This window comes from Rhinoderma darwinii, chromosome 3, assembly GCF_050947455.1.
Source record: "Rhinoderma darwinii isolate aRhiDar2 chromosome 3, aRhiDar2.hap1, whole genome shotgun sequence".
NCBI classification, from domain to species: domain Eukaryota; kingdom Metazoa; phylum Chordata; class Amphibia; order Anura; family Rhinodermatidae; genus Rhinoderma; species Rhinoderma darwinii.
Genome location: NC_134689.1, coordinates 219,713,427 through 219,739,951, shown reverse-complemented (window position 1 = coordinate 219,739,951; position 26,525 = coordinate 219,713,427). Strand labels below are relative to the sequence as shown.

The window sequence follows — 26,525 nt, the reverse complement described above, 5'->3', positions numbered from 1 at the left end:
TTCAGAACCATATTAACTTAGTATATCTTCTGAACTATATTGTACTGTATTAGGGCCAGTTCACACAGTTTTTTGACAGGTTTTTTTGACTCGGAAACCACGTCAGAAAATGCCTCCCATTGATTTCAATGGGAGGCGGAGGCGTTTTTTCCCGCGAGCGGAAAAACTGTCTCGCGGGAAAAAGAAGCGACATGCCCTATCTTCAGGCATTTACGTCTCTGACCTCCCATTGACATCAACGAGAGGTAGAGAAAGCGTATTTCGATGCGTTATTTGCCAGTGGCGCTCGATGGCGTGCAGGCAAATGGAATTTTGGGGCAGATTTTCCGGCTGCAAAAAACTCCATGTGAACCCAGCCTTATGGTATGAACTGTTTAGCCTTAGCAATAACATTAACCCCTTAACGCTCCAGGACATACTAATAGGTCATGGTAAGTGCATCGTTCGCGCTCCATGACATAATAGTATGTCATGGAGTAAACACGGCGCCGTTCGCGCGGGGCGCGTTCATGAGCTGTGATAGCTGCTGTTTCCGACAGCAGACTATCACTGCTCAATGTGCCGGGACCGATCACGGAGCTCCCCCGCCGATTAACCCCTCAGAAGCCGCGTTCAATAGCGATCACGGCTTCTTAGGGGTTAATCCGCCATCGCCGGCCTGCTACACGATAGCGGCCGGCGATGGTTACTATGGCAACCGGACACCAAACAATGGCGTCCGGCTATGCCATAGACGGAAGCCTAGTGGGTCCTGACAACGTCAGGACCCACTATGCTTGCTGTCAGTGAGTAGCTGACAGTTCTAATACACTGCACTACGCATGTAGTGCAGTGTATTAGAATAGCGATCAGGGCCTCCTGCCCTCAAGTCCCCTAGTGGGACAAAGTAATAAAGTTAAAAAAAAGTTAAAAAAAGTTGTGTAAAAATAAGAAAATAAAAGTTTTAAAAGTATTAAAAGTAAAAATACCCCCTATTCCATTATCAGTCCTTTATTATTAATAAAAATATATAAACAAACAAATAAACTATACATAATTGGTATCGCCGCGTCCGTAAACGGCCTGAACTACAAAATTATTTTGTTATTTATCTCGCACTGTGAACGCCGTAAAAAAAATTAATAATAAACCGTACCACAACAACAATTGTTTGGTCACTTCACCTCCCAAAAAATTGAATAAAAAGAGATCAAAAAGTCGCATGTACCGAAAAATGGTCCTGATCGAAACTACAGTTCGTTACGCAAAAAATAAGTCCTCGCACGGCTTTATTGATTGAAAAATAAAAACGTTCTGGCTCTTAGAATAAGGTAACACAAAAAGTGAATGATTGTTTACAAAACTTATTTTATTGTGCAAACGCCATAAGACATAAAAAAACCTATAAACATCTGGTATCGCCGTAATCGTATCGCCCCGCAGAATAAAGTGAATATGTCATTTATAGCGCACGGTGAACGCTGTAAAAAAAATAGAATAAAAAAACAATAGTAGAATTGCTGTTTTTTAGTCACCACGCCACCTAAAAATAGAATAAAAACTGATCAAAAAGTCGCATGCACCCCAAGAAAACCACAATGGATTCCTCAAGGGGTCTAGTTTCCAAATTGGGGTCACTTTTTGGGGGGTTTCCAATGTTTTGGCACCACAAGACCTCTTCAAACCGGACATGGTGCCTAATAAAAAGGAGGGCTCAAAATCCACTAGGGGCTCCTTTGCTTCGGAGGCCGGCGCTTCAGTCCATTACCGCCCGAGGGCCACATGGGGGATATTTCTCAAAACTGCAGAATCTGGGCAATAAGTATTGAGTTGCGTTTCACTGATAAATCCTTTTGTGTTATAAAAAAAAAATGGTATAAAGAGGATTTTCTGACAAAAAAAAAAAAAAGTACATTTCACCTCTACTTTGCTCTAAATTTCTGTGAAACACCTAAAGGGTTCATAAACTTTCTAAATGCTGTTGTGAATACTTTGAGGGGTCTAGTTTCTAAAATGGGGTGTTTGATAGGGGTTTCTAATATATGGGCCCCTCAAAGCAACTTCAGAACTGAACTAAAAAATAAATAAATGAGGCAATACTTCGCTTCTCACATTATACTGATAATGAGTCGTGCCCACCCCGAGATGGCCCCAGTTTAGACCGTTTGTATAAACGGAGACCCCTATTAGACCGTTTCAGAGCCCGGTTTTCCCAAGCATACACCCCCGAGAAGTGTATTTCTATTGATGAGTCCCTGGTACATTTTAAAGGGAGGGTTCAATTCCGCCAGTACCTGCCGGGTAAGAGGGCAAGGTATGGCGTGAAGATGTATAAGCTGCGAGAGTGTATCAGGGTATACCTACAGGTTTAGGATATATGAAGGAAAGGCCACCCCAAACCAGACTGCATCCTGGACTACAATAGGTACATGGGAGGGATGGACTTGTCAAATTAAGTCCTGAAGCCCTACAGCGCCATGCGGTGTGGTATAAGAAGCTGGCCGGGCACATCATACAGATGGCTTTGTAAAATGCGTACGTGCTACGTCGATGTGCAGGCCAGAGGGGAACTTTCCTGGAATTTCAAGATCTAATCTTTAGGGACCAGCAAGGGGGGGCACCCAGTACTTCTGGAAGCGAGGCCACACGCATCGTACCAGGGCAACACTTTCCAGGAGAAGTTCCCCAAACCGGTGGAAAGGGAAAGAGTCAAAAGAGGTGCAGAGTCTGCTATAAGAGGGGGATAAGGAAGAACACAATATACCATTGTGACATGTGTCCCGAAAAACCAGGGCTCTGTATAAAAGATTGTTTTAAAATGTATCATACATCCCTTGATTTTTAATTTACCCTGATGCACTCCGCACAGCTTACCCCCCTCATCTTTCCCTTCTGAGCCCTGCCGTATTCCCAGGCAGCTGATAACCGCCACATGTAGGGTATTGCCGTACCCAGGAGAACCCACATTACAATTTAAGGGGTGTATATCTCCAGTGGCGCATGCTGGGCACAATATATTGGACTTTGAAATGGCATATATATATATAAAATTGCAAATCTCACTCTGCACCATCTGCTGCGCATAATCTTTTACACAGTACCTGTGGGGTCAAAATGCTCACTACACCTCTAGATGAATGTCTTAAGGGGTGTAGTTTTTAAAATCGGGTCACATCTCGGGGGTTTCAACTGTACTGGTACCTCAGGGGCTTCTGCATACATGACTTCGCACCAGAAAAGCTCCAGTAGGCCAAATGGTGGTCCTTCCCTTCTAAGCCCTGCCGTGTGCCCAGGCAGCTGATAACAGCCACATGTAGGGTATTGCCGTACCCAGGAGAACCCACATTACAATTTAAGGGGTGTATATCTCCGGTGGCGCATGCTGGGCACACTATATCGGACACCGACATGCCATATATATATATATATATATATATATAAAATTTCAAATCTCACTCTGCACCATCTGCTGCGCATTATCTTTTACACAGTACCTGTGGGGTCAAAATGCTCACTACACCTCTAGATGAATGTCTTAAGGGGTGTCGTTTTTAAAATGGGGTCACTTCTCGGGGGTTTCAACTGTACTGGTACCTCAGGGGCTTCTGCATACATGACTTGGCACCAGAAAAGCTCCAGTAGGCCAAATGGTGGTCCTTTCCTTCTGAGCCCTCCCATGGGCCCAAACCGCAGTTTATCACCACAAATGGGGTATTGCCGCACTAAGGACAAATTTGGCAACAAAATGGGGTATGTTGTTCCTTGTGAAATTAAGAAATTTTGAACAAAAATGACATCTTATTGGAAAAAATATCATTTTTTTCATTTCACAGCCCAATTCAAATAGGTGCTGTGAAAAAACTGTGGAGTCAAAATGATAACAAAAACCATAAATGAATTCCTTGAGGGGTGTAGTTTCCAAAATGGGGTCACTTCTGGTGGGTTTCCATTGCTTTGATACCTCTGGGGCTCTGCAAATGTGACATGGCACCCGAAAACCAATCCAGCAAAATCTTGACTCCAACAAACACATAGCGCTCCTTTCCTTCTGAGCCCTCCAATGGGCCCAAACGGCAGTTTATCACCACAAATGGGGTATTGCTGCACTAAGGACAAATTGGGCAACAAAATGGGGTATGTTGTTCCCTGTGAAAATAAGAAATTTTGATCAAAAATGAAATCTTATTGGAAAAAAATATAATTTTTTTCATTTCACAGCCCAATTCAAATAGGTGCTGTGAAAAAACTGTGCTGTCAAAATGGTAACAAAAACCATAAATTAATTCCTTGAGGGGTGTAATTTCCAAAATGGGGTCACTTCTGGTGGGTTTCCATTGTTTTGATACCTCAACACCTCTTCAAACCTGGCATGATGCCTAAAATATATTCTAATAAAAAAAAGAGGCCTCAAAATGCACTAGGTGCTTCTTTGCTTCTAGGGCTTGTGTTTTAGTCCACGAGCGCAGTAGGGCCACATGTGGGACATTTCTAAAAACTGCAGAATCTGGACAATACATATTTAGTAGTATTTCTCTGGTAAAACCTTCTCTGTTACAGAAATTTTTTTAATAAAATTGAAATTCAGCAGAAAAAATGAAATTTGCAAATTTCATTTCCACTTTGCTTTAATTCCTGTGATATGCCTGAAGAGTTAAAAAACTTTCTATATGCTGTTTTGAATACTTTGAGGGGTCTAGTTTTTAAAATGGGGTGTTTTATGGGGGTTTCTAATACATGGGCCCCTCAAATCCACTTCAGAACTGAACTGGCACCTTCAAAAAAAGGCTTTTGAAATTTTCTTAAGAATATGAGAAATTTCTGTTTATGTTCTAAGCCTTGTAACGTCCAAGAAAAATAAAATAATGTTCAAAAAACGATGCCAATCTAAAGTAGACATATGGGAAATGTGAACTAGTAACTATTTTGGGTGGTATAACCGTCTGTTTTACAAGCAGATGCATTTAAATTCTGAAAAATGCTATTTTTTGTAAATTTTCTCTAAATTTTGCAATTTTTCACAAATAAAGACTGAATATAATAGACCAAATTTTACCACGAACATGAAGCCCAAAGTGTCACGAGAAAACAATCTCAGAATCGCTTGGATAGGTTTAAGCATTCCGACGTTATTACCACAAAGTGAAATATGTCAGATTTGAAAAATGGGCTCTGAGCCTTAAGGTCCAAACTAGGCTGCGTCCTTAAGGGGTTAATGAAACAACCTAAAGACATCCAATAAACCATATTGCCAAGGAGAGGCGGCTGACATGTTTAGGTTTTGCTCAATTGTGTAATAAAAAAAAAATTATAATTATTTTTTTTTTGTAATTATTCATCACGGCTATAGATTTTCTGCAGGCATCTGAATCTCTGACCACAAAGCAAGCACACCGTATGTCACCCAAGTCCTGTTCAATAGTCAAGCAGAAGATATGCAATGGAAAGAATACTATTAATCCCACTGTACACTTTGCATACAAAGCCCCTATACAGTTAGCAAAATAACGGTTGTTCAGGATCAGAAAAACATGGCTGCTTTCTTCCAAAACCAGTGACACACCTATCTAGAGGTTGTGTATGTTACTGGAGCTCAGCCACATTCACTTCATGCAAGCTGAACTGCAACACCAGACAACTCATGGACAGATGTCGCGCCATTTCTGGAAGAAAGTCATGTTTCTCTAATCCTAGACAACCCCTAGTCCTCATCTGATATTTCACTTCTCAACAGACACCAAGGTCAGAGACCCCAAGAAATTTGCATGTGACAATGTCATTTTATTCCAGGATACTCCACTACTACTGCTTTATAGGTTTTAACTAAGCCAAATATTCTTTACAGAAATGTTTGTACCGTATGAGGAACAGACACCGATATGCAATCCATAAATAATACACTGACTCATGTAACAAATATCTACCCATGGTGTCCTAGAGTTCTTTATCCATTCCATTGTTAGGCTGGATTCACATGCGCATGTTCGGTCCGTAATGGACGGAACGTATTTCGGCCACAAGTCCCGGACCGAACACAGTGCAGAGAGCCGGGCTCCTAGCATCATAGTTATGTACGACGCTAGGAGTCCCTGCCTCGCTGCGGGACAACTGTCCCGTACTGTAATCATGTTTTCAGTACGGGACAATAGTTCCACTGAGAGGCAGGGACTCCTAGCATCGTACATAACTATGATGCTAGGAGCCCGGCTCCCTGCAGTGTGTTCGGTCCGGGACTTGCGGCCGAAATACGTCCGTCAATTACGGACGTAACATGCTCGTGTGAACCCAGCCTTAGGGTATGTGCACATACACTAATTACGTCCGTAATTGACGGACGTATTTCGGCCGCAAGTCCCGGACCGAACACAGTGCAGGGAGCCGGGCTCCTAGCATCATACTTATGTACGACGCTAGGAGTCCCTGCCTCTCCGTGGAACTACTGTCCCGTACTGAAAACATGATTACAGTACGGGACAGTTGTCCTGCAGCGAGGCAGGGACTCCTAGCATCGTACATAACTATGATGCTAGGAGCCCGGCTCCCTGCACTGTGTTCGGTCCGAGACTTGCGGCCGAAATACGTCCGTCAATTACGGACGTAATTAGTGTGTGCGCACATACCCTCAAAGTTGCAATACATCTATGAAGTTCATCCCAACTACCAACGCCTACCCGTCCTGAACTGAAAAGGTTGTGGCTTGCAGATGGTACTGTGGCTTGCGTTAACAATTACAACATAGAGGTGATGCAAGCTCAGGAGATGCGCCGGCACCCGGCTCTAATGGCCTAGATAAGATAGAACTCCAACACCGGCTGTTTAACCCCATAAATGCCACGGTTAATGCAGACCACAGCATCTAAATGGATAGATAGGGGGAGCCCACTCCTTCTGTCACCCAATCAGTGCCTCACGATCGCAGGGTACCGATGGGTTTTAAAGGCAGCCCGGGGCCTAACAATAGCGCACTCCGACACATATAACGCACTGCCATACACAAGTATTGCTACGTATTACATGCACGATCAGAAGTCAAATTTTAAAGTCCTATAATAGGAATTAAAAAAAATTAAAAAACACCTGAAAGTTGCTGTTTTTCACATCCGAGTTTGCACTCGTTCATGTGAATCTGCCCTTACTGAAATGGTTGTATGCTTATATATTTGTACTTGTTTTTATATTGCTGCCATTAAGATCCTTCGTAACCTAGAGTACTTTAGGGGGACAAGGATCCAGCTCTAAAATCTAGATCGGTCAAGCCACAGATCAAAAAATTTGCTATTTGCAATAAAAAACAACAACTAAGACTTCCGGTTCCGGCGCTGGGATGTGAGGACGGAGCTGCATGAGCTCCTGAAGCCCTGATCCCCTAACCCATCTACGCCACACACCCGCAGGATATAAACACCCAGGCATTAGGAGGAGAGGTGGGGGACAAGAACCGGGAGGTTTATGGAGAGATATCTCCTCCGGAGCGGCAGCAGAGAGATCTCCTGTCCGGCCGAGCACAGCACACGAGGTGAGGGGCCATCCAAGATGGCGGCGCCGCTGCAGCCACCACTTTCACAGAGCCGGTCTCAGAGCCCAGAAATTCAGAGGGAAATGCTATCGCCGTCGGTAATGACTGACTCACAGATTGATTATCGGAAGCTGGCAATTGAGGTAGCTACCCAACTGGCCCCCGACATCAGAGAATCCTTAATAGCCACAGTCACAACAACGCTCCAAAAACTCCAAAATGAGGTGACATCTCATGGCAATCGACTAGATGAATTGGAGCAGCGGGTTGGCCTCATGGAGGATGAATCAGCAGGGGCACATACCTGCATTAGAGACCTAATGCGAGATAACACAAAACTCAGAGACCGCTTAGAAGATCTTGAGAATCGGTCCAGAAGAAACAATTTAAGGATAGTGGGACTGCCTGAGCATATTAGACCGCAGCTCCTCCAGGGCATCTGCGAGACGGAGTTACCAGAAGCGCTAGGTCTGACCAGATCTTGCAGAGTGGAAAGGGCACACAGAGTGGGCCCCCCTGGTCCGAGCGCCAACGCCAAAGGAGAGCCGCAAAGCAGACCGCGCCAGGTGATCATGCGGTACTTGGATTACAATGACAAAGAGGAACTTTTGCGCACTTTCAGGAACCGCAATACCCCTTTGCATATAAGGGGGGCAAAAGTCATCCTGTTTGCAGATTATTCGGCAGAAGTCACAAGGCGGCGGAGAGCATTTGGAGGGGTTTGCACCTCCCTCTACAAACGCAAAATTAAATTTCAGCTACAGTATCCGGCCACTTTGAGGATCATGCAGACGGATGGCGCCACCAAGGTATTCCACAATCCTGAGGAGGCGGCATTATATGTAGACAAGATCCCTGGACTTCGAGGCCCTAGACAATCGGGAGAGGAGACGGCGAGTCAAGATACAGGAGGTGAAGGTCCCCGTACACCAGTTTCTTCATCGAGGGACTGTACATGGTCAGATATCGCCCGCAATTCCACTTCCTCACCCAAGCAACAACGGGCAGAATCGTCGAAGATGCCACATCGACAACGCTCAGAAAACCGGCTTGCAACCATCCCGGACTGATAAGTATCGCATAGAGGCTCCATGAGCGCATTTGATTGTGCCTTATATATTAATGTGGCAATTGGTTCTGGTGGGATATTATGCCGACAAAATTCCTGCTATAATAGGCATAAGCACTTGTACCCGTGTTGTATAGGAAGCCCAACTTATTTTTTGATACTTTAAAAATTAAAATGTTAAGTTCCAATATATCACGAAAAGATGGCGGGAAGGGGAGGGGGGGAGGGGTCACAGACCAGAAAAAAGTGAAGTTATGTATGCCAATTTAAAGTTTGTCTCACAGGAAATGCTGGTGACATTCCTGGATGGGCATTTTGTTGTTAAAGGTTGTGCCAATTTTCTGGCACCGAATGTAAATGTTGTTATTGTAATGTTGGGAGCAATCTGGAGCAGACGCCGCCGGGCGGCTACCAAGGCAGCAAAGCACGCTTGCCTAGAATTAGATATTTATGACCAGTCAATTGTGAACCTTTTCGGAACGCCCACTTTATGCAGCTGACCTCGTGGAATGTAAAGGGGCTTAGGTCCCCTAACAAGAGAATGATGGTACTCCGTCACTTAAAAAAACTCCATACGGACATCGCTCTTCTTCAGGAGACACATTTGGAGGAGAGCGACTTCCACCGCATGAAAAAGTTGTGGGTGGGCCAAGTATACGGCTCTTCAGCTTGTGGCCGTAAAGCGGGGGTACTTATTTTAATAAATAGAAACCTGGTACACGAGGTAATTCATACTGATGCAGATAAGGAAGGGCGACTGCTCCATATTACTCTAAGCACACCATGTGGGGTATTAAGCATTTATAATGTGTATGGACCTAATAGTGATAATATTGAGTTTTTCAATGGTTTGGAAAGGGCCCTTATGTCAGATAATGTCCAGCACAAAATAGTGGGAGGTGACTTTAATTCAGTTTCTGATCACAAGGAGGATAGACGCACACACAGTTCACAAAGCACGGGATCCATTCCAACAGGGGCTCCCAGAAAACAGGACCGAGTGTTGGGACCTCTGATGGAAAGAATACACTTAATAGATCCCTGGAGAAGGGGTAACCCGGATGCCCGGGAATTTACACATTACTCCCACGCTCAACAGTCCTGGTCCAGGATTGACTACCTCTTAATATCCCCAACACTACAACCGAGGCTGAGAGCCGCTGAGATAGGGGACCTAGTGATCTCAGATCACGCCCCGGTACGAGTAGATTTTCAGGAAATATATCCCAGAGGATCAGACTTCATATGGAGATTCCCGGCTCATTTAGCAACTGATGACACCTTTGTGAGACAGCTAAGAGGGTGGTGGTTAGAATACACGTCGACGAATTCAGAACACAGAGATGACCCCTCACTGTACTGGGATACGGCCAAGGCAGTGCTGAGGGGAAGGATAATGGCGTATACTGCCAGCAAAAAACGGGAAATAACACAAAAATTTAATGCTTCTAGTGCTGCACTGAGGGCAACCTATACAGCATATTTGGCACACCCTACATTAGATGCCAGACAGGCCTGGATTCAGGCAAAACACTCTTTTGACGAGTGGGCAGCTCAGAAAGAAACAATATATACTCGAGACTTTGAAGCTACTTTACATAAGTTCGGAAGTAAGGCGGGTAAACTTTTGGCCAATATGGCTCGAGGAAAGCGCTCAGTGCAGCACATAGCGAAATTAAGGGATCATAATGGGCGAGAAACAAGCGATCCAACTAGTATTAATTCCATCTTGGCTAAATTTTATGAGGAGCTGTACTCTGATACATCTTCCCTTCCGCTGACAGACACACTGTTGGACAAGGTCACTTTACCGGTCATCTCCGCGGAACAGTTGCAACTTCTAAATGCCAGGGTCACAAGGGGGGAGGTGGATGAGGCAATAAGAAACCTTAAAAATAGTAAGGCGCCTGGTCCAGATGGACTGACCGGCGAATTTTTTAAAGTAATGCGGGAACAGATTACGGAGACTTTGGTCTCCTTGTTTAACAATGCTCTGGGAGAGGAGGGGTTACCACCATCAGCAGACACATCTTATGTGAAATTATTGCTTAAACCTGGAAAGGACCCCCTACTACCAGGATCATACAGACCCATATCGCTCATAAACGTGGACGCTAAACTCCTTTCCAAAATCATAGCTGATAGGTTAGCGAATATAATGCCGTTCCTCATAGCCCCAGAACAAGTAGGTTTTATTAAAGGTAGGTCGGCGGTCACCAACATCAGGACGGTTCTGGCAGTGCTAGATAGAGTACAGCATAACCCATTTCCGGGGGAACATTCGGCTTTACTTTTACTTGACGCGGAGAAAGCTTTTGACAATGTCCGTTGGAATTGGTTGGATGCTGTCCTGGATAAGATGGAAATAACGGGGGCATTCAGGATATTATTACACCACATATACAAAGACCCTAAGGCTAGAATCTCCACACCAGGCTTTCTGTCTAAACCATTCCGTCTATGTAAAGGTACAAGACAGGGGTGCCCGCTATCGCCACTGCTGTTCAATCTGGCTTTGGAGCCGCTGGCACGTTATCTGGCGTCATCCAATTTATATACGGGCATAAGGGTGGGGGAGATGGAGGTCAAGGAAACGTTGTTTGCAGATGACATCTTGTTATTTCTCGCAGACCCCCTTAAAGATGTTCCGCGTATCTTCCAGGCATTGAACGACTTTGGGAGCTACTCAGGGTACAAAGTTAACACGTTAAAATGCCAGTTATTAGATTTGGGAACGCAGGACCCAACATATAGGCGGTCCCTAGCCTCCCTGGATGTTGAGATGGCTAAGTCAAACATTACTTATCTGGGTATTAAAGTGGGTCGGGCACCCAACTCGCTGTATGATCTAAATTATCCCCCCCTTATACAAGATATCCAAGCAGATCTTCTGAGATGGCACAGTCTACCTCTATCACTGATGGGAAGGAGCTGTTTGGTCAAAATGTCAGGATTTGCGAAATTACTCTACCCGCTCCAGACTATCCCACTTCTGGTCAAGCACTCAGATATCAATACACTCAACTCATCATTTACCAAATTCATATGGGGGGGGAAGAAACCAAGAATAGCGCTCACGAAACTCATGATGAGGAAGGCGGAAGGAGGGGTCAATTTCCCTAACATTCGGGGTTATAACCTGGCCTGCTTGAGTAGACATCTGCTAGATTGGAAACACAACACAGAGTTCCACTCCAATACTAGACTGGAGAGACAGCTAGCAAAACCTTGGGATCTCATGGCTCTGGTACACACAACGTTCACTTGTCTCCCAAAGATCGTCAAGAAATCATCTCTGTTACGAGATACCATCATTGCCTGGAAGGTATTGCGCAAACACTATAACCTCTCTTATCGCATTTCAAAACATATGCCCTTATGGCAGCACCCAGAGTTTGCAGCAGGAAGATCTAACAAACTAATGTCAGAATGGAGGGAGAAAGGGGTAGCGACTCTGGGGGATATGTTCCACGCGCAGGATAAGAGGTGGTTAACCTTGCAGGAGCTCCAGAATAAATATGTTTTTGTTCGGCATCAGCACTTACAGTACTTACAAATAGTTAATCACTGTAAAACTAAACTAGCGGATGTAGCGGATGAGGTCCCCCCCAACCTGTTTGATTCATGGTTCGCGGACAATCACAGACACTCCATTTCCCAATTATATAGTACACTCAGACCAACACTAGTGAAGATGTCCCCGGGGCAGGCCTTTGGGAGATGGGAAAAACTGTTTAATTTACCAGGCATTGAAAAGCATATTGAAAAAGGGCTGGTGGATTTCAGGGCACACGTGCACAACGAAAACTGGAGGGAAACTCATCTGAAGATCATTCACCAAGCAATATATGCATTTACCCTGGCCCCCTCCGCCTCACAACCAGATAGGAAAACGTCATGCCCTAGATGTAATATCTCAAAGACAGACATGTATCATGGCCTTTGGGCGTGTGCACATATTCAGCCATTCTGGGGGGAGATAACATCCTTATTGCAGCAGGTGGGCAGGTTCCATGGGAATTTAGGGCCAATGGAGGTCTTATTCCATATACAACATGATGGAGAATTAGAAGAGACAGAAACGACACATTTAGCTCCCATGGCCCATGCCACACTGATAGTGGCAAAGAGGTGCATACTCCAAAACTGGCTGGTAGCTGAAGTACCGACTCAGAACATGGTGGTTCAGGGGTTGAGGAAACTGTTTTATCTAGACCGCATTGGTATATTACAGAATAAAGACACGCAGAGCAAAAAATTCTTTGAGAAATGGAAGCTTTTCCTCACAAAATATTTCACCAGTGAAGAACGAAGGGACATCATAGATCCGTTTACGGGAACGTCATGGTACTTGATTGAAGATCTTAAGGGCACTTTAGGGGCACTGAAAATATCACGGGAGTAAAGCATATATATCCACTGGGATTTCTTTAGTCTTGCGGACTAGCTGCCTGAGTTGGTGAACTGCTTCACGAAGCTCCAATTGTTATGTATGCTCCAATTTCTTATTTGTTCTGTGTATTGTTTAGTTATGTAAGTTAGGCAGATATGCAAAGTTATGTAACAATGTTTACAGGAATACCCGACAGGTGGGGTTAAAGGAAGGGAAGGATAGAGGAGATAGAGGAGATGAAGGAGGGCTGATGGCCCATGGGGAATAACTTCCAAGATCAAACCTAGTTTGCTGGGAAGCATTCACTATCACATGTTCATTTATACATTTTTTGTAATGTTTATTATTATGGCAATGCATTACTGTATGATTTGTGTTTTTTTTGGGTGGTGAAAAAATTCAATAAAAATATGTTTAAAAAAAAAAAAAACAACAACTAAACACCATAATTTTTTCACCAATCTTGTACGTCTAACATTCTAAAAATGAAGAAATATAATCCCTTATGGAAGACATTAGGTCCATTATTAGACAAGGGATCCAAATGTCTTCCAGACTCCTGCTGCTATTAAACCTCGGTCTTCATTTTTTTTTTCTTCAAATTTGCAAGTTATTTCAGATTCCATGTCCAGCGAGGGAGTCTGTCGTCTAGAAGAGGTGGCAACAGGTGAAACATCATCAGGGGTGGATGAAGCAGATAAGAAAGACTACTTCTCTGAGGATACGGACTAGTTATGGAAGGCAATAAGAAATGCTACAAATATTGTTAAAGAACAAAAAACAAAACAAGAGGAGATGGTTTAGGCTTAGGGCCAGTTCACACAGAGTTTTCGGACATGTTTTTGGACACGGAAACCGCGCCAAAAAACGGTTGAAAATGCTTCCCATTGATTTCAATGCGAGGTGGATGCGTTTTTTTCCCCGCGTGCAGAAAAACCGTCTCGTGTGGAAAAAGATGCGACATGCCCTATCTTCGGGCGTTTACGTCTCTGACCTCCCAGTGACATCAATGGGAGGCAGAGAAAGCGCATATCACGCTTTTTTTCCCGCGCCGCTCAATGGCCGCGGTTGAAAAGCGCTGCAGCAAACGGCGTGCAGGCACATCAAAATCTGCCTCAAAATTCCAGACGAAATTTTGAGGCAGAATTTTCTGCCTGCAAAAAAACACAGCGCGAACATACCCTTAGGGTATGTTCACACGGCCTATTTACGGACGTAATTTGGGCGTTTTTGCCCCGAATTATGTCCGAAAATAGCGCCTCAATAGCGCTGACAAACATCTGCCCATTGAAAGCAATGGGCAGACGTTTGTCTGTTCACACGAGGCGTAATTTACGCGCCGCTGTCAAAAGACGGCGCGTAAATAGACGCCCGCGTCAAAGAAGTGACCTGTCACTTCTTTGGCCGTAATTAGAGCCGTTATTCATTGACTCCAATGAATAGCAGCGCTAATTACGCCCGTAATTGACGCGGCGTTCAAGCGCCTGCACATGCCGTTACGGCTGAAATTACGGGGATGTTTTCAGGCTGAAACATCCCCGTAATTTCAGCCGTTACGGACGCCCTCGTGTGAACATACCCTTAGATACAAGGAAAAAGTGCTTCCTATGCACAAAACTGCAAAAAGAAAAATCCTGACAGACATCTTACTTTGCGTAGAGAAATAAAATAAAACAATTGATTTCCTTTTGATGAAAAGAATGAAGTTTGGGAAGAGATCCCTAAAACATACGTACATTTAGCCAAAATAGTTAAAACTACTCCTCTTTCTTTTGAGGATTCCGTGCAGCGTAAAGATCCTATGGAAAGGAAAGCGGAACCCGGGAATCAGCAGAAGCCTTGAAAATTAACTTAGCCACAACATATGTGGCTAAATCCATGCATTTTTGGGCGTCAATTAAAATCTCACCTTAAAGATTGTACCCCTAGAGAACAAATTCTTCCATCTATTCCTCCAAAAAGCAAAAGGATTTTTAGCGGATACTTCAGCAGAGACAATAAAAGACAGCTGCAAAAGCTGCAGCCTTTTCTAACATGGCCAGAAGGGCATTATGGTTAAAATCATGGTCTGCAGGTATTATCTCCAAGTCTAAGATTTGCTCGATCCCTTCTGAAGAAAAAAATTTTTGCACCAGCATCAGATTAGATCTTTGAAAAGGCCTCTCATAATCATAAGATTGGAGGATGATCTTACTTCAAAAAGTGGGAAGGGGAAAAAAATCAGCAGAATAAAAACAAAAAAATGAGGCCATAAAGATACAGTACTCTGCAAACGTTTTAAGCAGTTGTGGAAAAATGCAGCAAAGAATGCTTTCAAAAATAGAAGTGTTAATAGTAGTTTTTTTTTTAGCAGTTAACAAAAATACAAAGTGAAAAGACTAAAAATCTAAATCAGATCAATATTTGGTGTGACCACCATTTGCCTTCAAAATAGCATCAATCTTCTAGGTACACTTCCACAGTTTTTGAAGGAACGTGGCAGAAAGGTTGTTCCAAACATCTTATGGCTTGTCCACACACAATGGAATTGCTGCAGAAAATTTCTGCAGCAATTCCGTTGAAAGTCAAAGGCTTTCCGTTGCGGCAAAAACGCACCATTTCCTGCGGTTTTTACTGCAATTCTGCAAACTTTCCGTAGCAGGAATTGACATGCTGCGGTACAAAAAATACGCACCGCAGGTCAATTTCAGCACTGAAATCTAGCTTTGTTAAATCTCATCCACTGTGCTACTACTGTATTCTGCTGCGTTTTTTCTGGCCAGAAAAAAACGCGGCAATTCCGTTACGTGTGGACGAGCCCTTAGAGAACTAATCACAGATCTTCTGTGGATGTGGGCTTCCTCAAATCCTTCTGTTTCTTCATGCAATCCCAGACAGACTCAATGATGTTGAGTTTAGGGCTCTCTGGGGGCCATATCATCACTTTCAGGGCTCTTTGTTCTTCTTTACACTGAAGATAGTTCTTAATGACATTGGCTGTCTGTTTGGGGTCGTTGTCCTGCTGCAGAATAAATTTAGAGCCAGACGCCTCCCTGATGGTATGGCATGATGGATTTGCCTGGGAGGGGCCTTGCTGATGCAGAATAACTACCTTGTGTCTTGTTGCTGTGCTCAGTCTTGCCATGGTGGACCTGTGACATGAAATGGTCTTCCACAACCTTACCTTTGTAGCAGAGTTTGTCTGTTGCTCACCCAGTTTTAAGCCTCCTATACAGCTGTGTGTTACAATTAATGACTGTTTCAATCTAAATATGAAAACAATGATCATTATCACCTGTAGGGTTGTCACGATACCAGAATTTGGACTTCTATACTGATACTCTGTGTAATATTGTGATAATCAATACAAAATGATACTTTGCCAATAAGAAAAAAAAGTTCTTCCATTTTCTTATGTGAGGCACATGGAGGTTCAAAATTCATAATACCTCACATTAATAAGTGAAAGAAAGCAGTTTATTTTATAACAGCGTAAACATAAATGACGCTATAAAATGTCTGTTATTAAGGTCGGGTTGATACTGAACGTGTGTATTTTCTTTGAGACTTATTTTAATGTTTATTGTAAAAAAAAAATTAAAAAATTAAAAAAAAACTGTTTATTTAACCAAACTTTTTTTTTAACTTTATTTTTAAACTTTAATATACTGGCATATATCTATATGCCAGTACATTAGCCTGTGCACTGATAGGGCATTCTTGGGTATGCCCTAACAACAGGAAATATGTTCAGACATCCCTGGGGTCCTTCAATGGACCCTGGGCTGTCTGCCCATATATGGTATGTCCCTCGATCACATCACAGGGATTCCCTGTGATGCAATCCAAAGGGCATCCCCCCTTCTTATTTACCCCTGGAGTGCTGCAGTTAGCTTTGACCGCAGCATTCAGGGGAATAGCAGCGGAGATCTCTGATGTCCACCGTTCGAGCAGGGCTGCGTTTGTGCAATACAGTCATTGCCTCTCTCCTGACAATATGTGCGCAAGCGCGGTCAGCATCAGGTGATGCGGCTGGCGTTGCACTAATGAGCGGCGGCGCAGGCACTGAAGACAGAACGGTTTTGCCATGCGCCCGCCATGTTCTGCCTTCAGTGCCAGCAATCATTAGTGCAGCGCTGGTCACATCACATCATGCTGACCGCGCACGCACAGGTCTCAGAAGCAGGGCAATGTCTGTATTACACAGCCGCAGCCCCGCTCTAACTACATTCATGTATTACTATACTTAGCTGTAAGGGTATTGAACCGTTTGAGGGTGCACGGTATCGAAACATTATCGAAGTTTCGATGCATCGTGCAACCCTAATCACCTGTGTGGTATAATTGGTTAATCATACACCTGAATATAATCCTACAGAATCCATGACTGTGCAAGTGTACCTAGGAAAACTGATGCCTTTTTGAAGCAGTGTGGTTACACCACATATCGATTTGAATTAGATTTATCTTTTGTTCATTCACTTTAACAAAATACAAATTGCTAAAAAAAGAAAAACCCCAACAACTATTAACACTTCTATTTTTGAAAGCATTCTTACTATGCAATATTTTTCCACAACTGCCTAAAACTTTTGCACAGTACTGTAGGAGGCAGGCTAAGACTACATTCACGACAGGGAAAAATTACCGTGTGATGGCCGTTGTTTTTTTTAACAGCCATGACACAGCCTTTTTTAGAACAATGTAGTTTTATGGCTGCATTCACATACTGGCCGTCAAAAATAATGGGACATATCCTATTTTTGGCCGTTTTCATGGCCCGACATACCTCATAGAACTCAATGGATCAGTTTTTAACGGACGTTTTTATGGAATCAATTCTTGTGACAGCCGTTAAAAACTGATCCTGGCCCTCACAAAAGGACTCCATGGGCACAGCGCTGCGGAGCCCAGGGAAGTTCCTTACGTCCCTGTCCATATATGGACAGTGACGTAAAGGGACCTCGCTCGTTGCCGACGCTCTGGCTGGGGATTCCAGCATTTTAAAGCCCCCAACATCAATGTTCATATATGGACAGTGACATCAAGGGCTTTCCCAAGATAGGAGTCTCTGGCGATACTCTGGCCAAGACTGAATAGTTGAAAGCCCTGACATCATTGTCTATATATATGGACAGTAACGTCAAGGTCTCAGCGCATGAAGTAGCGCTGTGCCTGGGGAGTCCTTTTGTGAGGGCCGGGATCAGTTTTTAACAGCTGTCACAAGAATTGATTCCTGAAAAACGTCCGTTAAAAACGGATCCATTGAAATCTATGGGGCAGTCGGGCTGTGAAAACAGCCAAAACTAGGACATGGCCGTGAGAAAACAGCCATGTGAATACAGCCATAGAACTACATTGTTCTGAAAACAGCCGTGTGATGGCCGTTAAAAAAAAAAAACTGCCATCACACAGCCATATTTCCCTGACGTGTGAACTGTGTTTGACTCCTATCCTTCACAGATTCGTTCTTACCGCACAACCATCAAAAGGAAATAAAAAAAATAAAATTAAAAAAAAGACTATCTTAAAGATGCTGGACATGTTTCTAGTAATACCGGTACCTTTAGGCTGGGTTCACACGAGCATGTTACGTCCGTAAAGGACGGAACGTATTTCGGCCGCAAGTACCGGACCGAACACACTGCAGGGAGCCGGGCTCCTAGAATCATAGTTATGTACGACGCTGGGAGTCCCTGCCTCGCTGCGGGACAACTGTCCCGTACTGTAATCATGTTTTCAGTACGGGACAGTAGTTCCACGGAGAGGCAGGGACTCCTAGCGTCGTACATAACTATGATGCTAGGAGCCCGGCTCCCTGCAGTGTGTTCGGTCCGGGACTTGCGGACGAAATACGTTCCGTCCTTTACGGACGTAACATGCTCATGTGAACCCAGCCTTAGAAGAAAGGCACAGGACATTACTCTCGTCTCTTTCTAGTGAAAAGAGCAAACAGAACTTTCAGGACAATAATAAAACTTGAAATTCCTAAACCAAATTTATAAAAAGTACCGCAACTTGAAGATGGAAGCCATCAGGTCAACAGCACCTCTAATGAAGAAGCATACAGTCATGGCAACTTTGGCGCTCCAAGATGATTACCATCATCTTCCAAATCATCCGATATACCAGAAGTTTCTCAGGTTTGCCTTGAGAAAATCAAATCGTGCATTTTCAGTTTACTGCCCTGCCTTTGGATTTTTTTTAAAATACAAAATAGCAGATTTCAAAATAATGGCAGAAAGTGTCTTTTAGAAAAGCCAACATCAATATCATTTTATATTTAGACTATCTGCTACTAAGAGGGGACTAGACTCCAACTCTTCAGAATCACATAAAATAAACCTGTACTCTTTTAGAACATCTTGGTTGGATCATACATAAGAAATCAGTTTTAAACTTATCCACACTAAAGAACTTCTTAGGGATCCTTCTACACTCTGCCCATCCCTTCTACTTCCAGAAAAGATAATATCTATTACTCAGAAAATCTTATTTTTTCAGAAAAGGAAAATATTTGTTCCATCAGGGAAGACTTGTCCTTCTAGAGTGATGACTGTCTGCATTCCAGCAGTCTTCTGGAGCCAGGCTCATTCAAGGCCTCACCAAAGGGTGATTCTTTCTTCTCCGAACAAAATAAGCTCTAGATCTAGACAGAAAAATATCCATCTCCCTAAGGGTATGTTCACACGGCCTGTTTGACGGTTTTTCAGGCCGTAAACGCCCGAAAAATCGGAAGCAGAACGCCTCCAAACATCTGCCCATTGATTTCAATGGGAAAAAATGCGTTCTGTGCCGACAGGCCATTTTTTTGCACGGCCGCGTAAAAGTACAGGTCACTTCTTGGAGCCGATTTGGATAGACTATTGAAAACAGCCGTAAAAAACGCGAGTGGCTTAAAAAACTTCTGAAAAACAGGAGCGGTTTTCCCTTGAAACCAGCTCCGTATTTTCAGACGTTTTTGAGTTTGCGTGTGAACATACTGATTAGTAAAAAAAAAATTCTCTAGAAAGGAAATCTTAAAAAAAAAAAAAAAAGGGGGGGGGGGTCCTTCGGGTGCAGTCTCCAGTAGAAGTAATTACGACCAACACAAATGGTATGGGTTGGGGCGCCCGGGCTCTTCATCTTGACCTACAAGGCAAATGGTCAGACAGGGACAGAATGTCTACTCCAACTACAAAATGTAGTCAAACGGGAACTTCTTGGTGGAAAACAATTCATCAAACCATGTCACGTGAAGATTCTTTCAGACAGGACTACAGTAGTCTTCACCTGCCACTAAGGCGGTACAAGACACTGAGAACTTCAAAATCTGGACAGTAGAAATTTTCAGCTGGGCAGAGTCTCTGGTAGTATCCCCAACACGATTCATTTAAGAAGGAAGGGGGAACAACTTTCTAAGCAGGAAGTAGTACTCATTTTTCACTTGCTAGCAAAAAGATGGGGTCTACTGCAATTAGATTTATTTGCTAAAAGAAAAAAAAAAAAAAAAAGGGGGGAAGTCGGAAGATTTTGGGAAAAATTATTTTTCTGACACTCCTCCAGGAGTAGGACTGGTCCTCAGGTCTGGTCCTTCCAGTTAGCTAAAATTCTAGATTTTTTACAACAGGGTGTAACCAAAGGGCTAAAACCCTTATACCTTGAAAGTGTAGATTTCAGCATTAAGTACCTTTTGTGATTCTGATTTAGCAAACCATAGATGGATTAGACTGTTTATGAGAGCAGATTCTAGGTTAAGACCGAATATTAAAAATCTATTTCCCCCCTGGGATCTAAATCTGGTTCTAGAAGGCCTAACAAAACAACTTTTGAACCCCTAGATCTAGAAGATCTCAGAACTCTGACCTGGAAAAGATCCTTCTTGCTGGCTATGAGAATCAGTGAGAAGCGCATTCTGTACAGAAACCCTACAGTAGAATTCTGGAGGATAGGATTATTTTTGTTACCCAGTTTTTCTACCAAAAGTGGTCTCCGATTTTCAATTTTCTAAGGACATCATAGAACCCTTTTTCTGTCAGAACCAAACTAATGAAAAACAAGATTTTTTTTACCTGCTACAAGTTACAAATTCTACTGCAGTTCATGGGAAAATTCAAACACATAAAGCCTTTAAAAGGAGTTATCCAGTAGCTAAAAATTTATGGCCTATCCTCAAAATAGGCCATCATTAGCTGATGGGTCGGGGTCCGAGTCCCGCCAATCAGCTGTTTTGAAGGGGGTGCAGCACTCGTACGAGCACAGCCTTTAAAACAGCTGATCGGGGGGATCCCGTGATTCGGACCCCGACCCATCAGCTATTGCTGGCCTATTTTGAGGATAGGCCATACATTTTAAGCAACTGGATAACGCTTTAGGTCTTCCATTTCTAGGTGGATAAGGATTACTGAAACCTATACTCTCAATAGGGTAGAAGCACGACAGCTCTAATAGCTCATCCTACAAGAGCAGTTTCAGTTTTTTGGGCAGAAAAGTCTTGTGTATCCATAGATCAGATCTGTAGAGTCACCACCTAGTCTTCCTCTAACACATTTGTTAAACATTACAGGCTGGATTTCCTTTACAAGAAAAAAGTACTCCAGGCCATTGTCCCACCTTAAATTGTTATCTGGTATATCTTCTCGGTACTTGTATGGAGGATGAATGTGGAAAATTAAAGATTGTTTTACCAGTCATCCGGTTTTCAGTTATTCTCCATATCAGCACGTTTACATTCCCCTCCCTTATTATTTAAAGAGGCTCTGTCACCAGATTAGAAGTGCCCCATCTCCTACATAATCTGATCGGCGCTGTAATGTAGAGAACAGTGGTTATTTGGAAAAACGATCATTTTTGAGCAAGTTATGAACAATTTTAGATTTATGCTAATGAGTTTCTTAATAGAAAGCATGTTTTTACTTTTTACCAAGTGGGCGTTGTGGAGAGAAGTGTATGACGCTGACCAATCAGTGTCATACAGAAACTAATTAGCATAAATCTAAAATTGCTCATAACTTGCTCAAAAATGATCGTTTTTCCAAATAACCACTGTTCTCTACATTACAGCGCCGATCAGACTATGTAGGAGATAGGGCACTTATAATGTGGTGACAGAGCCTCTTTAATGGGATTGTTTTTTTTGCTTTCCTCCTGGTGTAGTTATTTGGAAGTCACTGGAGGGGAGGGGGTCTTTTAAACATTTTGCCTGCTTCCTTTTCCTAGTAGGGCCAATCTCTCCTTGGTGCGGTTATGAAGGATTACAAGAAACCAATTACCGGTAACACTAATCTTCATTATTTTGGAAAAACGTGTGAAACAAACAAACAAACACAAAGACCACACACACACACACACTTGTTACAGTAAAGTTCGTAAAGACCCATACTATAAAATTAACAATTTTTATCCCACACAAAACGCCATCAAAATAAAAAATATATAAAGTGCCAAAATGAATCTCTTTGATCCTCTCGCCTCGTGATCCGAAAAAAATAAAATAATACGATGCAAAACATTTAGTGGAGTACAAGGTAAGTTTTCTAGAATGCGATGACTTCCATTTCCTGCAATACCTGAATACCTTACAAAGTGAGGGCTGGAATGCTGACGTGGGTACAGGCTATTCAAGTAACAGGCTCTGGATTTACCAGAAATTTAACGTAAAAACAGGAGATGTACATGTACAATAGAGAGGGTCTTTACATGAAGTACTGCAAAACATTTGAAGCCACATACGCTGACAGGATAACTATGCCAGCTCAGACCCTCCCCATCTCATACAATTAGGAACAGATTTGGTAAAAAGCGTTCAAATGCATTATTAAGAGACGGAAAGAAAGGAGAGGAGGGTATATGCTGCCATGAAACACCGCTCATGAGTGGATAGAATCAGGAGCACCTTAAAATTTCAGCCCGTGCCTTTAATGCAGCAAAGGCAGGCCTTTAACGTGTGCGAGTGCCAGGCTTTGTGTGCACCAGCTACAATACACGGGTACCTGCATCTGCACTCTGCCAGGTCTGCAGAAAGACTCATAACTCTTCAGTGACGGCCCAATGTCACTGCGGCCCTAACAAACAAGTGACATTTATCACAAAGCTACGCTGCCATGTTACAAATGACCACAATAGGAAAGAGCACCGATCAAATAGGGTAGATCACTGGTACATTAACAGAATCCCCTTTAAAGTGAAGCCCCAACCTTGGAGCAACTTTAAAGTGGACCTATCATGGCATTCATGCTGCCCCTTATAGAGTGATTGACAGCTTACACAGTAAAGTGAACTGTGTGGACAGGCCCGCCCTCCAGACTTGTTAGTCCACTAGTGAAGAAGTCTACACTGTCCAGTTTATAATAAAACATCAATTAGAAATCTTCTCAGGAGCTTCTTATCTGTCACATGATCGCCATAGCTAGGACAGCATGAACGCTTGTAAGAAATTAGGGGATTGCACTACAAGCATTCCTTACTTTACTTCTATCACCAAAAAACGGCTCCTTTTATAAGCAGTGGAGAGTGGCTGCCCATATTCTGTACATGGGGGAGCTTTCATGACGGCCATCGTCACACTACAGATGTAGTAGAGCAGTCTCTGGGAATTCATTGCTCTGCAGATGCTTTACCAATGGGTGTAAATTGGCTAATGGGGCAGAGAGCTACATTCTTGAGATTGAAATAGAATAGAGAATTGCTTAGAATGCAACTCCCCAATACGTAACAGTAGTTCCAAAGGTGGTACTCCACCAATTTGTCAAGTTCCACTGAAATAAAGCAGCGACAAGTAATAAAATGAACTGAATTTCATTCCCACCAATATGTAAACGTTTCTGGAGGTAATCACATCCCGAGATGTTAAAGACGCGTAGGCAAACATTTATCTGGACATTTCATTTAAGAACACTACGGTCAGCCTCTGACTAGGCTGCAAGGACTGATAACAGGGAACAATAGAGTGTAGTCAATTGCAAAGTAAACACTTTAGATCTAGTGTTATTTTACTACATTTACCAATTTTGATCTCCAAAACCTGGTGAAATGTCGATCACACCAGACCAACATAGAAAAAGGTCAATAGTTATGAAACAATTTTGTACAACCGCAAAGTAAACCAGCAGTGGAAGAGAATTTCCTCCAGTTGCTCATGACCTTACATTAACCCCAACAGTAAGGTTACCTGAGGTCACGAGATGAAGCACATAGACAGCTTTGACGTGACTGCGCCACAACATATTTAATGTGAGATTTAAGGGGCCAATGTTGTAACCTTTTCATCAAACACAACGTGACATAAAACGCTATTGGAATAGGTGGCGCATTATACAGCCATTTACTGACCCTTATGATGCAGGTAAAGGGGTCACAGCTGTTCATGAAAGCAGCTGCTGAATATTATTATTAATAATAAAATGGGGCCATAAAAACAGATTAGTTAACGCAATAGGACTGTGCAGCTATGGGAGGCCAGCACTGCAAGGGTTACTATAGATGGGGAGATGGATAAAGGGGGCTCCAGCAGTTCTGCCTGGATGACACTGATGTCTATGTATAGGGGGGTGTCCCGTCTTGGTGCAGCAAGGTGTGCAGGCCACCACTGGGCATACAGATGCCGCAGGCCGGGGGGACACAGGACACACCAGAGATGCACACAATATCGTGAACGCTCTATTCATTTGTTATGGCTCTGGGCCCCAGGCCCCGGGCTGCTCCCTCCTCCCCACCCGCCTTAAAGGCGCAGGGGGACACCAAGTCGGCCGGACAGCCTAGTTCCGTCTGCCAGGCCTACGGTAAAGGCTGGCGGGAGCGAAAATGTCGGCACTTGGCTCCCATTAACCCCGCCGCTGCCAGTCCTCCGTCCCTTAAGGCGGCACGGCCTGCTCCCCACCCTCCATAGCTCACCGCCGGACACACGGATCACGTGTCCGGGTGACACGACCCTACTCACCAGATCTATATTCTTTACTTAACGGTTCCCCTTTAAGCGGCCGTGGCGGGCGCCCTCCCCTGTGATTCCTCCGCTCCTCCTCCCTCCCTCTTACTTACCGGTTCTCCATCCGCCTCCCTCCGCAGGCTCCCGCACACCCACAATGCACTGCGCCTCCTGATCCTTGCACACATGCACTCTCTTATACTTTATTATTATAGCAGTCAGCTTATACGTGACTGAATACTGCACTTCTAGGCTGAGGTGCACGGCTCCATAAACCACCGTGTGTGTAAAAAATTAGCAGAAAAGACTTTTGGTAACTGGACTGCGGTGTGGCTTTTTAATCTTCATCATGTCCGTTTATGCTGTGGAATGGTTGTGCTCTCATGGCAGATTTTCCTCATTGAATTCAATGGGGAAGGGAAGTCAGCAACAAATGACAAATGTTGCGGTTTTTGTTGCATAATAGCTGCATTTCCACAGCAAAAGTCGCAACTAGAAGAAAAAAAACAAAACGTTATTCCACCTTAAAATAAAAAGACTATGCTCGCCTCCCCTGGTGCTTTCATGGCAACACGTCCCTGCTCCCCGGGCTGGTCTGTGTTGAGTCGGCCTCGAAGGGTTGACGTTTTTTCACATTTGACGGGGCCGTGTAGTTTATTGCATATGCCTACTTACTATAGTAACTTTTTATAGACGTGGTGCTAGGGGCTGCAGGCCCCTCCTGGCTTTGGGGCCCAGTCACAATTGCGACCCCTATAGTTATACCACTGCTCCTAAATAAGCTGAGAGCCATAAGTATACAGACAGGGAGGCTGCACTACCTTCTACATTATACCGATGTGACAGGAACCAGTGGCGTAACTGCAGCCGTAGCGGCTGCTACGGGGCCCGCGGCATGAGGGCCCGTGTCGCCCGCCGGCACGGGCCCCCACCATGGCCGGAGGCTCCACTAGCAGCCGCTACGGCTGCTACAGCGCGACGCCACTGAACACTACGGCAGAGCAGGGAGGTATCTCCCCGCTCTGCCATTAAACAAAAGACATGTATCCCCTCTCCACAGGACATGTATCCCCTCTCCACAGGACAGGGGACACATGTGTGATCGCTGGCATTGATAGGGAGAACGGGGGACTAAAAGTCCCCTGAAGTTCATCATCACAAACCTCGGACTTCCGGGGTCTGTGTCGGCAGCTCCGTAGAAATGAATGGAGCGCCGGTCGTGCTTGTGCGCATGGGTGACCAGCGCTCCTTTCATTTTTATTGAGCTGCGCAGATGCCGGAAGTCCGAGGTTTGTCATGGAGAACTTCAGGGGGACTTTTGGTCCCCTGTTCTCCTTATCGCTGCCAGCGATCACACATGTATTCCCTATCCTGTGGAGAGGGGATACATGTCTTTTGTAGGACACACTGTAGGTCGCATTTTTTTGGGGGGTTGGGGAAGCTGTATGGCGTTCCCTACAGTGGGGGGGCTGTATGGCGTTCCCTACAGGGGGGGCTGTATGGCGTTCCCTACAGTGGGGGCTGTATGGCGTTCTCTACAGTGGTGGCTGTATGGCGTTCTCTACAGTGGGTGCTGTATGGCGTTATCTACAGAGGGTGCTGTATGGCGTTCTATACAGTGGGGGCTGTATGGCGTTCTCTACAGTGGAGGCTGTATGGTGTTAGCGCCATACAGCCCCCTCTGTAGATA

The 26,525-nt window shown here is 44.0% G+C and overlaps 1 protein-coding gene across 4 annotated transcripts in view; it reads right to left on the bottom strand.

The window, feature by feature from the left end:
- The window catches only part of SEPHS1 (selenophosphate synthetase 1), a 74,836-nt gene extending 49,784 nt beyond the window's left edge, over positions 1-25,052 (bottom strand). Inside the window, exon 1 of one of the 4 annotated variants that reach the window (XM_075857397.1) lies at positions 24,949-25,052. The gene's annotated coding sequence lies outside the window, so the exon portion shown is untranslated. The other 3 variants (XM_075857396.1, XM_075857400.1, XM_075857399.1) reach the window with 3 other exon arrangements.
- Positions 25,053-26,525: the final 1,473 nt, after the last annotated feature.